This window comes from Bubalus bubalis, chromosome 5 (assembly GCF_019923935.1).
Source record: "Bubalus bubalis isolate 160015118507 breed Murrah chromosome 5, NDDB_SH_1, whole genome shotgun sequence".
Classification (NCBI taxonomy): Eukaryota; Metazoa; Chordata; class Mammalia; order Artiodactyla; family Bovidae; genus Bubalus; species Bubalus bubalis.
The window spans coordinates 7,584,481-7,595,801 of record NC_059161.1 but is presented as its reverse complement, the minus strand read 5'-3'; the positions used below and the strand labels follow the sequence as shown (position 1 = coordinate 7,595,801).

At 39.4% G+C, this 11,321-nt stretch overlaps 1 pseudogene; it reads right to left on the bottom strand.

Annotated features, from left to right (window-relative positions):
* Window positions 1–9,319: 9,319 nt before the first annotated feature.
* On the bottom strand, window positions 9,320–10,164 carry LOC123333601 (annotated as a pseudogene).
* Window positions 10,165–11,321: the final 1,157 nt, after the last annotated feature.

Here is an 11,321-nt window from a genome sequence, read left to right as displayed (position 1 = left end):
GGGAACAAATCTTTTGGGATATCTTCCTATTCCATGACACATGTTCCCTTCTCTGAGAAGTTTTCCCAGCTACCAACGATGAGACCCTGGGGGTCACGCAGGTGTAGTATACCTTAATCTTTGGTCATGATTGATTGGGTCAGGGTAATACCTAACCCAGGTGGGCCAGTAAATCTCAGTCAACCTCTTTCTCTCAGTTGAACTGAGAAAGTAAAAGAACATAATAGTTGGCAACTGTCACCTTAAAGCTTAGAATGAAATTCACTAACTCTTGACACCAACGTCCCTATTCCCATCCTTAACTTAGGCCTGAGACAAGAGAAGATATTTCAACTGTGAAACCAGAACAAAACAAAACATCTACAGTACACACACAAACATTTTTTTGAACTTAAAAATAATATAAATTAAGTCTCTATGAGTTGAAAGATACAGTTGAGGACATATCCAGAAAGTTGAGTAAATTGACAAAGATACAAAAAATAGGGAAAACAACATAAGGGGACACAGAAGTCTCAATATACAAATGAATGGAGTTTCAGAAAAACAGAGATCATCAATGAAAAAATCTAGGAAATTCCTCATAGCTGAAGGACATGATTTTAAGGATTGAAAGGGCCTCTGAGTGCCCAGGACACTTGATGAAAAGAGAGCTACATGAAAACACATCTCATGAATGTATGGAATACTGAGGACAGCTAGACGATCAGAAAACAGACGTATCATAAGGGTAAATATAGGACAATCTGATTACATAATAGTTGCTCAATAAATTGAATCAGCTTGGCTTTGCACTTTGAAACAGCAATCCTTTAAATTACAAGGAACTAAAACAATGCCTTTGGAATTCTGCAGAAAAAATGTTTCCTAAACCTCTATATTCAACTAAGTTATAAACAAAGCAGAAAAGTAGAATAAAGATATTTTCAGACCTCTATGATCTCAAAAAAAATCTTACATCCTATGCACCCTTTCTTGAATAATTAGTTGAGACAGTTCTCCAACACAGTAGTGAACGAAACCAAAACAAAAAGGAAGACATGGATTATAGGAAAGAGGATGTCTAACATGTAAGAGAAAGTCTTAGATCCCCGGGGGATACGAGCATAAAAGGCAATGACTTCTAACAGACCAAATCAGAAAACCCCAAGAGACAGACTTGTTCCTGAAGATGAATTTGACAGAACTGTTGAGTTGACTGAATATCTTGAGAGGGTATTTAGACACTGGGACTTGAATTAGTGATAGATACATAGAAAATGAAGAAGTTTTGTTTTTTAAGTAAAAACAAGACAATGATCAACTTCAGTTTGCCGAAAAAAATGTAATCATTGTTTCCTACATTGCCTATCTCTGAATAGCAATCATTTAGTCATCACAGTGTAAACACTGAATATTGATCTAGCCAAAGTATAATTTAACCCTCTTGGAGTATAAAAACTAATAATAACCCAAGTCTCCTGTGTCTCCTGCATTAGCAGGTGGATTCTTCACCACCAAGCCACCTGGGGAGCCCCTTATTATATTACAGAAGTCTTATATCATCTTTTTTAAAAAACTCTGACTGCACTGGGTCTTCATTGGGACAGATGGGGCTTCTCTTGTTGTAGTGCTCAGGCTTAATTGCCCCCACAGCGTGTGGGATGTTAGTTCCCCAAGCAGGGATCGAACCCACATCCCCTGTATTGGAAGGAAGATTCGTAACTACTGGACCACCAGGGAAGTCTTATGTCCTCTTGATAATCAGGGTCAGTTACCCCTGACAGATGGTGCCACCCTTCTTTCCTGCTGATTCCTGGACACAGGAAGCCAAAGTACACAAGTGGCAGTTTTCACTTATAGTTCAAAGGCCCCTTTGGTGGGCCAAGGTCTGTAAACCTGCCAAGCCCAGAATTATGGGAGTAGGAACTGCAGAATCCCTCTGTGGGTCATGAGAAATGATGATCAATGGGGCCACTTATGCTTCCACCCTTTCATTCCCAAGCCATAAACAGAAACCTGATTCAGTGAAGTATACATATTGTATCTCACAGGATGTCACTCCCTCCTTGCAAACTGTTTCCAAGCTGGCATTTCAGTTGTAACTTCAGTGGGTCTTTCCAATGTGCTATCAGATCTGCTATTTCTGGATGATGGTGAGAGGTGATTCAAGCAGTAGGTCCTGTCATCTTGGGCCCCCTCCTGCAAGCTCCTTGCTGTGAAGTTGATCCTCTGGTTATTGGTATACTGTGAGTGATTCCATGCTTATGAGTCAGGCACTCCATAAACAGTATCATAATGGTGAAGTTGATCCTCTGGTTATTGGTATACTGTGAGTGATTCCATGCTTATGAGTCAGGCACTCCATAAACAGTATCATAATGGTGCTGGCTGAGACTGCAGGCTGGAAAGGCAAAGCTGTACCTGGAATAAGTTTCTTTTCCTGAGGATGAATCACTGGCCCTTCTTGGATGGAAAGGACCCAGTGTAATAAACTTGAAACCAAGCAACCAGTTGGTCTCTCAACGAATATTGCCATACTGTGAGCTCAACATTGTTCTCTGTTGCTGGTAGACCAGACATTCAGAGGAAGCGATAATTATTGATTATATAGGCCTTGACATGTGGGACTCCATCCTACTGGGCTCACGCCTAGCCTCTATCTCTGACACCATGATCACTGCATTCACACGCCCATTGTGCCCGTTCTGGGATTCCTGATGGTAAAGGCTGGCTAATGTCGACTGGCTAAGTTCTTTTATCTACTTAGTCATTCAGTGCTGCTTCCACGCTGGATGGGCTGCATATGCCACAGCCGTAATGGAAGGGCCATGATGACCTTTCCGGTTTCTAGTTTAACTTAGTGTCTTCATCCAGCAGTTCTCAAAATATCTGGGCGTTCTCCTTTCTCCAATGTACAGCCACCTGAGTGAAGTGGCTGAAGGTCCCTTTGGGAAGGCACTAAAAGAATCTATGCCATACATTTCCCCTAGGGACCTATTCACCTTTTGAGTTAATAATAATTTGGGGGGCCTGAAAATTGGTGTAGGTCCAATTGGCTTAGAAATTGAGCAAAGGATCACAACTTTTTATCCGAGCAATCGCCCTGAGGCTTCTCTCACCCATCCTTGCATTCTTTTGATTGTATTAATATAAAGCAGCTTTGGGGCATCCCATGTATTTGTCCCTAGGGATGTCATTTCACTAAATTATCTCCACAGCTCCCTTGTAGATTAAGTTCCCTTAGGGATCTCTCCAAATTTACCATCATATTCTTGTTTTCTCCTGGGTTCTGGCAGTCAGGTGCCACCAACTAGCCTCTATTGTTTCATCATCCTGTCATCCCCACTGCTACTGATGAGCCCAGTTCTGTGATTGCATTTCCTACCATCAGCCCTGGTCTACAGAGAAGAACCAATATTGATCTTGGTGATGCTGACACCCATCTCATGAGCAAATTACTGATAGTTTGGTATTTTGTGATGTGACTTTTAGACCCTTCTGTGGAACGCAATCCTCTGGTAGGTCTTCTTACTTCACATATTATATATATTCCAACATGCTCATTTCCCTGAAACGTTTTTTTTAATTAATTTTTATTAGAGTATACGTGCTTTACAATGTTGTGTTAGTTTCTGCTGTACAGCAAAGTGAATCAACTCTACATATACACATATCCCCTCTTTTTTGGATTTCCTTCTCATTTAGGTCACACATAGCACTGAATAGAGTTCCCTGAGCTATACAGTGGGTTCTCATTAGCCATCTATTTTATACATAGAATCACTATTGTATATATGACAATTTCAGTCTCCTAATTCATTCTACCTTCCACTTCTCCCTCGGTGACCATATGTTTTTCATAACTTCTGTGTCTCTATTTGTTTCGTAAATAAAATCATCTTATTCCTCTGATGGGCTTCCCGGTGGCGCTAGTGATAAAGAACCTGCCTGCCAATGCAGGAGATGTAAGAGATGTGGGTTCGATCCCCAGGTTGGGACGATCCCCTGGAGGAGGGCATGGCAACCCGTTCCAGTATTCTGGCCTGGAGAATCTCATGGACAGAAGAGCTTGGTGGGCTGCAGTCCATGGGGTTGTAAAGAGTCAGACACAACTGAAACGACTTAGCATGCATTCTCTTATAGTTTAAATCCCTTCTGTCACTTAGGTATTTCAACTCAACCAAGTCTGAGCCATCACTTTCTCCAGGTTTCTGAGAACCAACCACTCTTCCACTTAGGAGTGTCCTCAGGTTAACGAAATCTTGCTTATTTTCTGGTTTCTGTGATAGAGCACCCCAGATCCTGCCAGAACATGCTAGCTGAATTCTTGCAGCCTGTTTGGGGTATAAGCTCTTTCCTCCCTTTGCAGGTACAGTATGTACCAGCTGGACCTGCTAGAATATAAGCCTTGTGATTAACTTAGCATCAAGAAGAGGAAGGGGGAGTGCTCCTTGGGGGGCTCCTGTTGCCTCACTGAGGCAAAGACTCTGCACTCTCTTCCACATGCAGCACAAGCTAGCTCTGAAGAGCTGGGATGGGTCACTTTAGCAGGCCAAGCCACTTCTCAGTTCTCTTTATGAGTTTTTTTCTGATAATTTTCTCTAGAATATTGGTATTTCTAAAGTTCTCTCCATGAACTCACTTGATAACAAAACTTTTATTAAAAAAATTCTTAAAAACACCATGAGGATAAGAAGAGAGGAAATAAACTGGGAGTTAAGTAATTGTCATTGCAAAATACATTATAAAGGTATGTTCCTACTGATAAAGATTTTTCTGATTACCTCAGTACTCTGCTACCTGTTGTTATCTTATACCACAGTTGCCTAATTAAGATACTCTTCTTGGATCTTTGTTTTTTTAGCAATTCATACTATGACTGCTAGAAAAACAAATAGAATGCATTAGCACCAAGTAGTCCCTTTCCTCCTCATTCTGCTAACTTGAACAGCTCTCTAGCAAACATGCATATAAATAAACGACCTACAAATAGGTCTTTTTTTGGCCATAGAAATAATGAACCAAAATCAACATTACTGTGTAGTCACAGGGAATTTTAATGACCTGTCTTCCAAATGTGTGCAAGTGTATTCTAAGATAAGGGTAAAATAATATAAGAGTTTCACATCATATTCATTGGCCCTTTATCCCTGGTCCCTAAATTCTACTTTGCTTTTCAGTTTACAGTCATTATGACATTAGCCCTGCTATCGAGAACTGGAATAACCATAGGTCATTATCGTTCCTGATTGTCATCGTCCTTCTACTGGGGTAATCCCTGGGCCTTGTGGGGATGTGCTCTGAAATTTTAGTTCTCAGTTGGGTATAATAATAGCTATCATTTATTGGACATCTAATATATATTACATCATTTAACTCTCAACACCACATAGATAATATTATATCCATTACATCAATGAGGAAATAGAGGATTAGAAAAAAAAATAATAATTTACTTGTTCAAAGATGCTCAACTTGCAGGTAGCAATCTAACTGACCAAAAAAGCATATGCTCTTAATTTTTTCAGAATATTGCTGCATATTATAAATGCTGCCAAAATAATCCAGCCTGGTCACTTCTTCGATTGGTTTCTGCCTGATGGGATTTAATCTTCCCCAGGCCTACTATGGGGCTTCCCTGGTGGCTCAGATGGTAAAGAATCTGCCTGCGATGCAGGAGACCTGGGTTCGATCCCTGGGTTGGGAAGATCCCTTGGAGAAGGGAATGGCAACCCACTCTAGTATTCTTGCCTGGAAAATTCCATGGACAGAGGTTCCTGGCAGGCTACAGTCCATGGGGTCTCACAGAGTCGAACACAACTGATCAACTTTCAGACCTACTATGAATCAATTATGGTCTCTTCTTTTCCCTCTACTACCTCTTAAGTACACACAGATAAAGAATAAAGAGATGGGAAAAGAACAATGATTAATAGTTACGCTCAGTCTCATCTGATAAATGCCCATATTGCATAAAACAACATGTATATGTTGTTGTCCATACAATATATAGAAATATACTGCATTTGCCATTAACAGCACAAAGGAAGTGAGAGCAAAGCTCTCATGACAAAATGACTCCACATGGTAATTTGAATCCACAGGAACAAATGAAGAGAACCAGAAATTATAAATAAGAAGACTGATATAACAAAAGTTATAAATACACACTTTCTCTCCTTTTTTATCTTAGCTTCATTTTAAAACATAAAATTATAAATTAAAAACGATAACTATGTATTTCTGGGTTTACAACATTTATAGATGTAATATAGACTTATTATAATAATACCAAGAAAGGTATTATAACAATTAAAGGGAGGAAAGATAATAGAGCTAAATAGGACAGCATTCTATATCTCATTGAAATTGTTAGTATAAATTTGAAGCTGTTAAGATGTATATTGCAAGCCCTAGAGCAACCACTAAAAAAATCCCTCAAAACAGTGTGGTGAAAATAAGAGAAATAAGCCAGGCACAAGAGAGCAAACAATATATGATTTCACTTATATGAGCCAAAAATAGTCATATAGGTAGAGACAGAACAGTAGTTTCCAGAGACCAGGGGAGGGGCAGAATTATTGCTTATGGTACAATTTTGCAGTTGGAGTGATGAAAATTTCTGGAAGTAGTGATGGTTATACAGCAATGTCAGTGTACTTGATGCCACAAAACTGACTTAAAAATGGTTTACCTGGCCAATTTTATGTTATGTGTATGCGTGACCACAATTTTTAAAAATTAGAGGAAAGAATGAAGTATCCGTGCATGCTATAATCTGGAAGAAACATGAAAACTTTATGCTAAGAGAAAGAAGCCAGTCATGAAAGACCAAATATTCTATCATTCCATTCACACACAATCCCAGAACAGGGAAATGTATTTCTGAATGAGACAAAGAGTAGATTCAGTGGTTCTTAGGGCTGCGGAGGATGGGGAAGTAGGAGGATACAGATACAGGAGCTTCTTTTTGAGGCAATGAAATGTTCTAAAATGGACTTTAGTGAAGATTCCATATGTCTGTGAATATCCTAACATCTATTCAATGGCACACTTTAAACTGGTGAACTTTAAGGTATGTGGATTATGTCTCAATAAAGCTGCTATTTTAAAAGCTAGCAGTAAGACGAATGTCCACTGTCACTGCTTCTACCTGGCACTGCACTGGGGAACCTGGCGGTGGTGGCGGTTTAGACGCTCAGTCGTGTCCGACTTTTGCGACCCCATGGACCACAGCCCGCCAAGGTCCTCTGTCCTTGGGATTCTCAAGGCAAGAATATTGGAGTGGGTTGCCATTTCCTTCTTCAGGGGATCTTCCCGACCCAGGGATCGAACCCAGATCTCCCTCACTGCAGGCAGGTTCTTTCCCAACTGAGGTATAAGGGAAGCCAGGGAACCTGGAGTAAAGATTGAAATGGAGGGACTTCCCTGGTGGTCCAGCGGTTAAGAATCCGCCTGCCAGTGCAGGGTACACGGCTTTGATCCCTGGTCCAGGAAGATTCCACATGCTGTGGGGCAACGAAGCCTGCGCACCTACCTACTGAGCCCACGTGCTGCAACGGCTGAAGCCCGTGCCCTCGGCCCGTGCTCTGCAACGAGAGAAGCCCCGCACGCCGCAGCTAGACTGCCGCTCCGGCTTGCTGCGACTAGAGGAAGCCCGGGTGCAGCAGTGAAGACCCAGCAAAAATAAATTAATAAATACTTAAAAAAAAAGATTTAAAGGGAAATATACTGAACTACTCTATAAAATTGCAAACTTCTCGAGGACTCTGTTTTAATCGTCTTTGTATCCTTGGAAGTGCCTAGAATTCAACATTTTGTAAGGTAAGCCTCAAAAAGGTTTGTGTTTAACTCAACTGAAATTGAAACCAATTTGCAGTAGATTGTCTAAGCTAGACAGTCTCTCACTTTTAACGTTATTCTGTAGCCAAAGTTGACCAGAAAGGAGGTGCGTCCAAGATGCAAGGGAGACCTGAAGGAGCAGTGAAAGGAGCGCTGAAGGAGCACAGTGCAGAAAGCAGGGTTTTTAAATTCTTACAATTAATGTCTCAGAGAGGAAAGACACAATATTTATCTATAGGGGGAAAAAAATAGATTCCTATTTAAAAAGTAGACCCGAAAAACAAGACAGAACTCTTGGAAGTTAAATATCTGATAGCTAAAATTAAAAATTCAGTATCATAACTGGAAGACAAATAGAAAAAAAAAAATGATAAACAAAAGGAAAAAAAAAATTCGAAAATCAATCCAGGAGATCCAATTTGTCTCCTACAGGATTCAGAAACACAGAACAGAGAAAATGAAGAGAAAGAAATTATCAAGGAAAGATTATCATTCTTTAATTTCCCACAATTAAAAGGATTTTTTTTTATTTTATTTTATTTTTAAACAAAAGGATTTTTTTTTAATTGAAAAGGATCACTAAGTGCCTGGAGGGAAGGAAGGAAGAAGGAGAAAAGGAAACGTAAAGTAAACGGAATAAAATGATGTTAACAAAACTTCACCGGGAATAACAGATCCTAAATTTCTCAAGAAAGAGAAAAGGTCCACATACAAGGGACCGAGTATCGGTGTTGTAGTTACCTACTGTTGCATTATAAACCACCCGACAACTTAGTGGCTTGAAATCACAACAAAAATTTATTTAATTCATGAATTGGCTGAAGAACTCACTTCCAAGATGGTTCACTTATGCGAACGGCAAGTTGGTGTTAACTGTCTGACTGGAACTGAGGTTCAGAGACCTGGATTCCTCTCTGGGGTTGGTTTCCTCATGGGCTGATTGGCAGCCAAACAGAGCAGTGGATAAAACAATCTCTATGTGATGTGATTGGAGAAGTCTTTGTACTTAATTAAATATAATACCAACTGATTAATTTAAAAAAAAAAAAAAAAAGAATGGTGCTGTGCTCCCAAAGCAAGTGTCCCAAGAAATAGGGAGTAAAGATTTCCAGTTTCTACTATCATAAATGTCAATTCTACCACATTCTATTTGTTAAGAAGTCAAAGAGCTTGGATTCAAAGAGACGAAACACAGGTTCTACCTCTTAATAGGAGGGCTGTTAAAGAATTTGGGGCCCATGTTTTAAAACAGCCAAAGGGTCCTATATCCATACCTGTGAACAAGGGAATGCCATTGATTGTTACAAGAGAGATGACATGGCCCTAATTAATTTAGAGTAATCAATTTGCATCTGGAAGTGGGATCAATTTTTACAGAGACACATGAGTGAGGAGGTAGGAAGAGGGTGGTTGCTATATGGTCAGCAAATGCCACCACACTGGGGGGGTTTGTATTAAGTTGGCTTTCCTATTTTTAAAAAATTTTTATTTGCATTTATTTTTTGTGGCGTTTTTTCCTGGGCCAGAAGTTTTGTTTCTTCAGTTTCTTATGGAATACCTTTTTCTTCTGTGCAGTCTCCTCTTCTGGTTTAGGAACAATCTGTTTTTTTTCAGTAAGGGTCATCTCCATGGGGCAGGGATAGCCCACGTATGGGTCGATTCGACCATGAGCTCTGTAAATCCTGCACGGCATCTTACGGGCTTTGTTCACCTGGATATATTCAACGACCAGAGAATTGACCTCTAAGCCCTTAAACTCAGCGTTACTCTGCATTTTTGAGCATGTGCAGGAGAAATTCAGCACTGCTTTTGTGCCACAGACCCTGTGTCCAGCCCCACTGTTTGGCTTGTGCACATGAGCCGACTCCACCATTATAATGACGGAATGGCACACATCGCTTCTTTAAAGTGACATCCTTCAGATACTTGGTGGCTTTTCGGATATGCCTACCCTTAATGGCCTGGGAAGTTTCACGAGTGTTCTTAAAGTGAACATGAAGATTTGAACCTCTTGATTTGCATGATTTTATGGGGTTTTCTGGGTCAACAGAATAGCATACCATTTTCAGAGGTCACCTGGGGAATATTTATAATCTAATTTAAAGTAGAAAACTGCAGGGAGTATAATCCATTGTATAGATAGGCTTATGCAAAATATATTCAAACAAAATGCAGATTTTATAAAAAATATACAGACTAGATTGTTTTGATAGCACTATTTCAAGGCCTTAAGAATGACTCTAGTAATACCATATCATTATATTATAAAGCATGAGAATTTATCATCATATCCAGGATATAACTGAGACTTCTTTCCAGTCACTGATTTTAAGTGACATATTAAATATTCCTCATCCTGAATTTGTTCAGATAATTAAACTTCTAATAGCCAGATATTTAGTTGCTATAAACTTTTATCTCCCCCAAAGAAAATGTAGTTATAGCTTATAATGATATTAAAAATAAAGCAAAAATAGTCAGTTCTCTGGGATGAAAAATGTCTCAAGGAGGCTTTATTCATTGCTTGATGTATAATTCAGCCTATTAATTGAAGACTATTTTATCTTCTTTGTATAAATTTCCTTTCATTAAAAACTAATTGAATATTGTACAAAACTGCAGGATATAACTTTATATGACATTTATGAACATTTACATTTATTTGCAGACTAAGAAAATTAGTCCATGAATAAACCTTTGAAAAACTGAAGTAGCAACTTTTAAAAATACAGAATGCTTTGCAAGATGACTATTTTGTTCATTAGCATTTTAAGCATTTTAATAAATTAAAATGATTCCTTCTCAGAAAAAGTTAGTGTTTTTCTATATAATGTGAATTAAAGGATAAACAGCAATTCCATACCTCATTTTTTCTTTTATTTATAGAATTACCAGCAGTAGAAAAGAAAAATAAGATATGCTGTTTTATGGTGCCAATTTGGCATATGCATTCCGGATTGGCCTCGGGGTAGTGAGGCAATTTGGCTTGTTAAAGCTAAAAAATAGATGAAAACACAGAACAACAAAAATATCCTGAGAGTTCTGCTAGAGAGCAACTCCCCACACCATCCCTGCATTGGGCTATTTTTTAGGAATTGTAATCCTGTGTGTACGTACTCTCTTTTATTTTGCTTTGTGTTTATAGCAATGAAGACTATGAACTGTCCCTGTGGCTATGGTTTTATTTTATTTGTTTGTTTGTTTGTTTTTCAGTATTTGCCTCCCAACACTCTAAGCTCAAGACTTCCCTGGTCACTCAGTGGTTAAGAATCCGCTTGCCAATGCGGGAGATGCGGGTTCAGTCTCTGGTTCTGGAAGATCCCCTGGAGAAAGAAATGGCAACCCATTCCAGCATTCTTGCCTGGACAGTCCCTTGGACAGAGGAGCCTGGCAAGCTATAGTCCGTGGGGTCACAAAAGAATCAGACACAACTTAGCCACTGAACAACAACAACTCCAAGTTCAATCATAGTGCCCATCTGAATCTCTGCAGGCCCC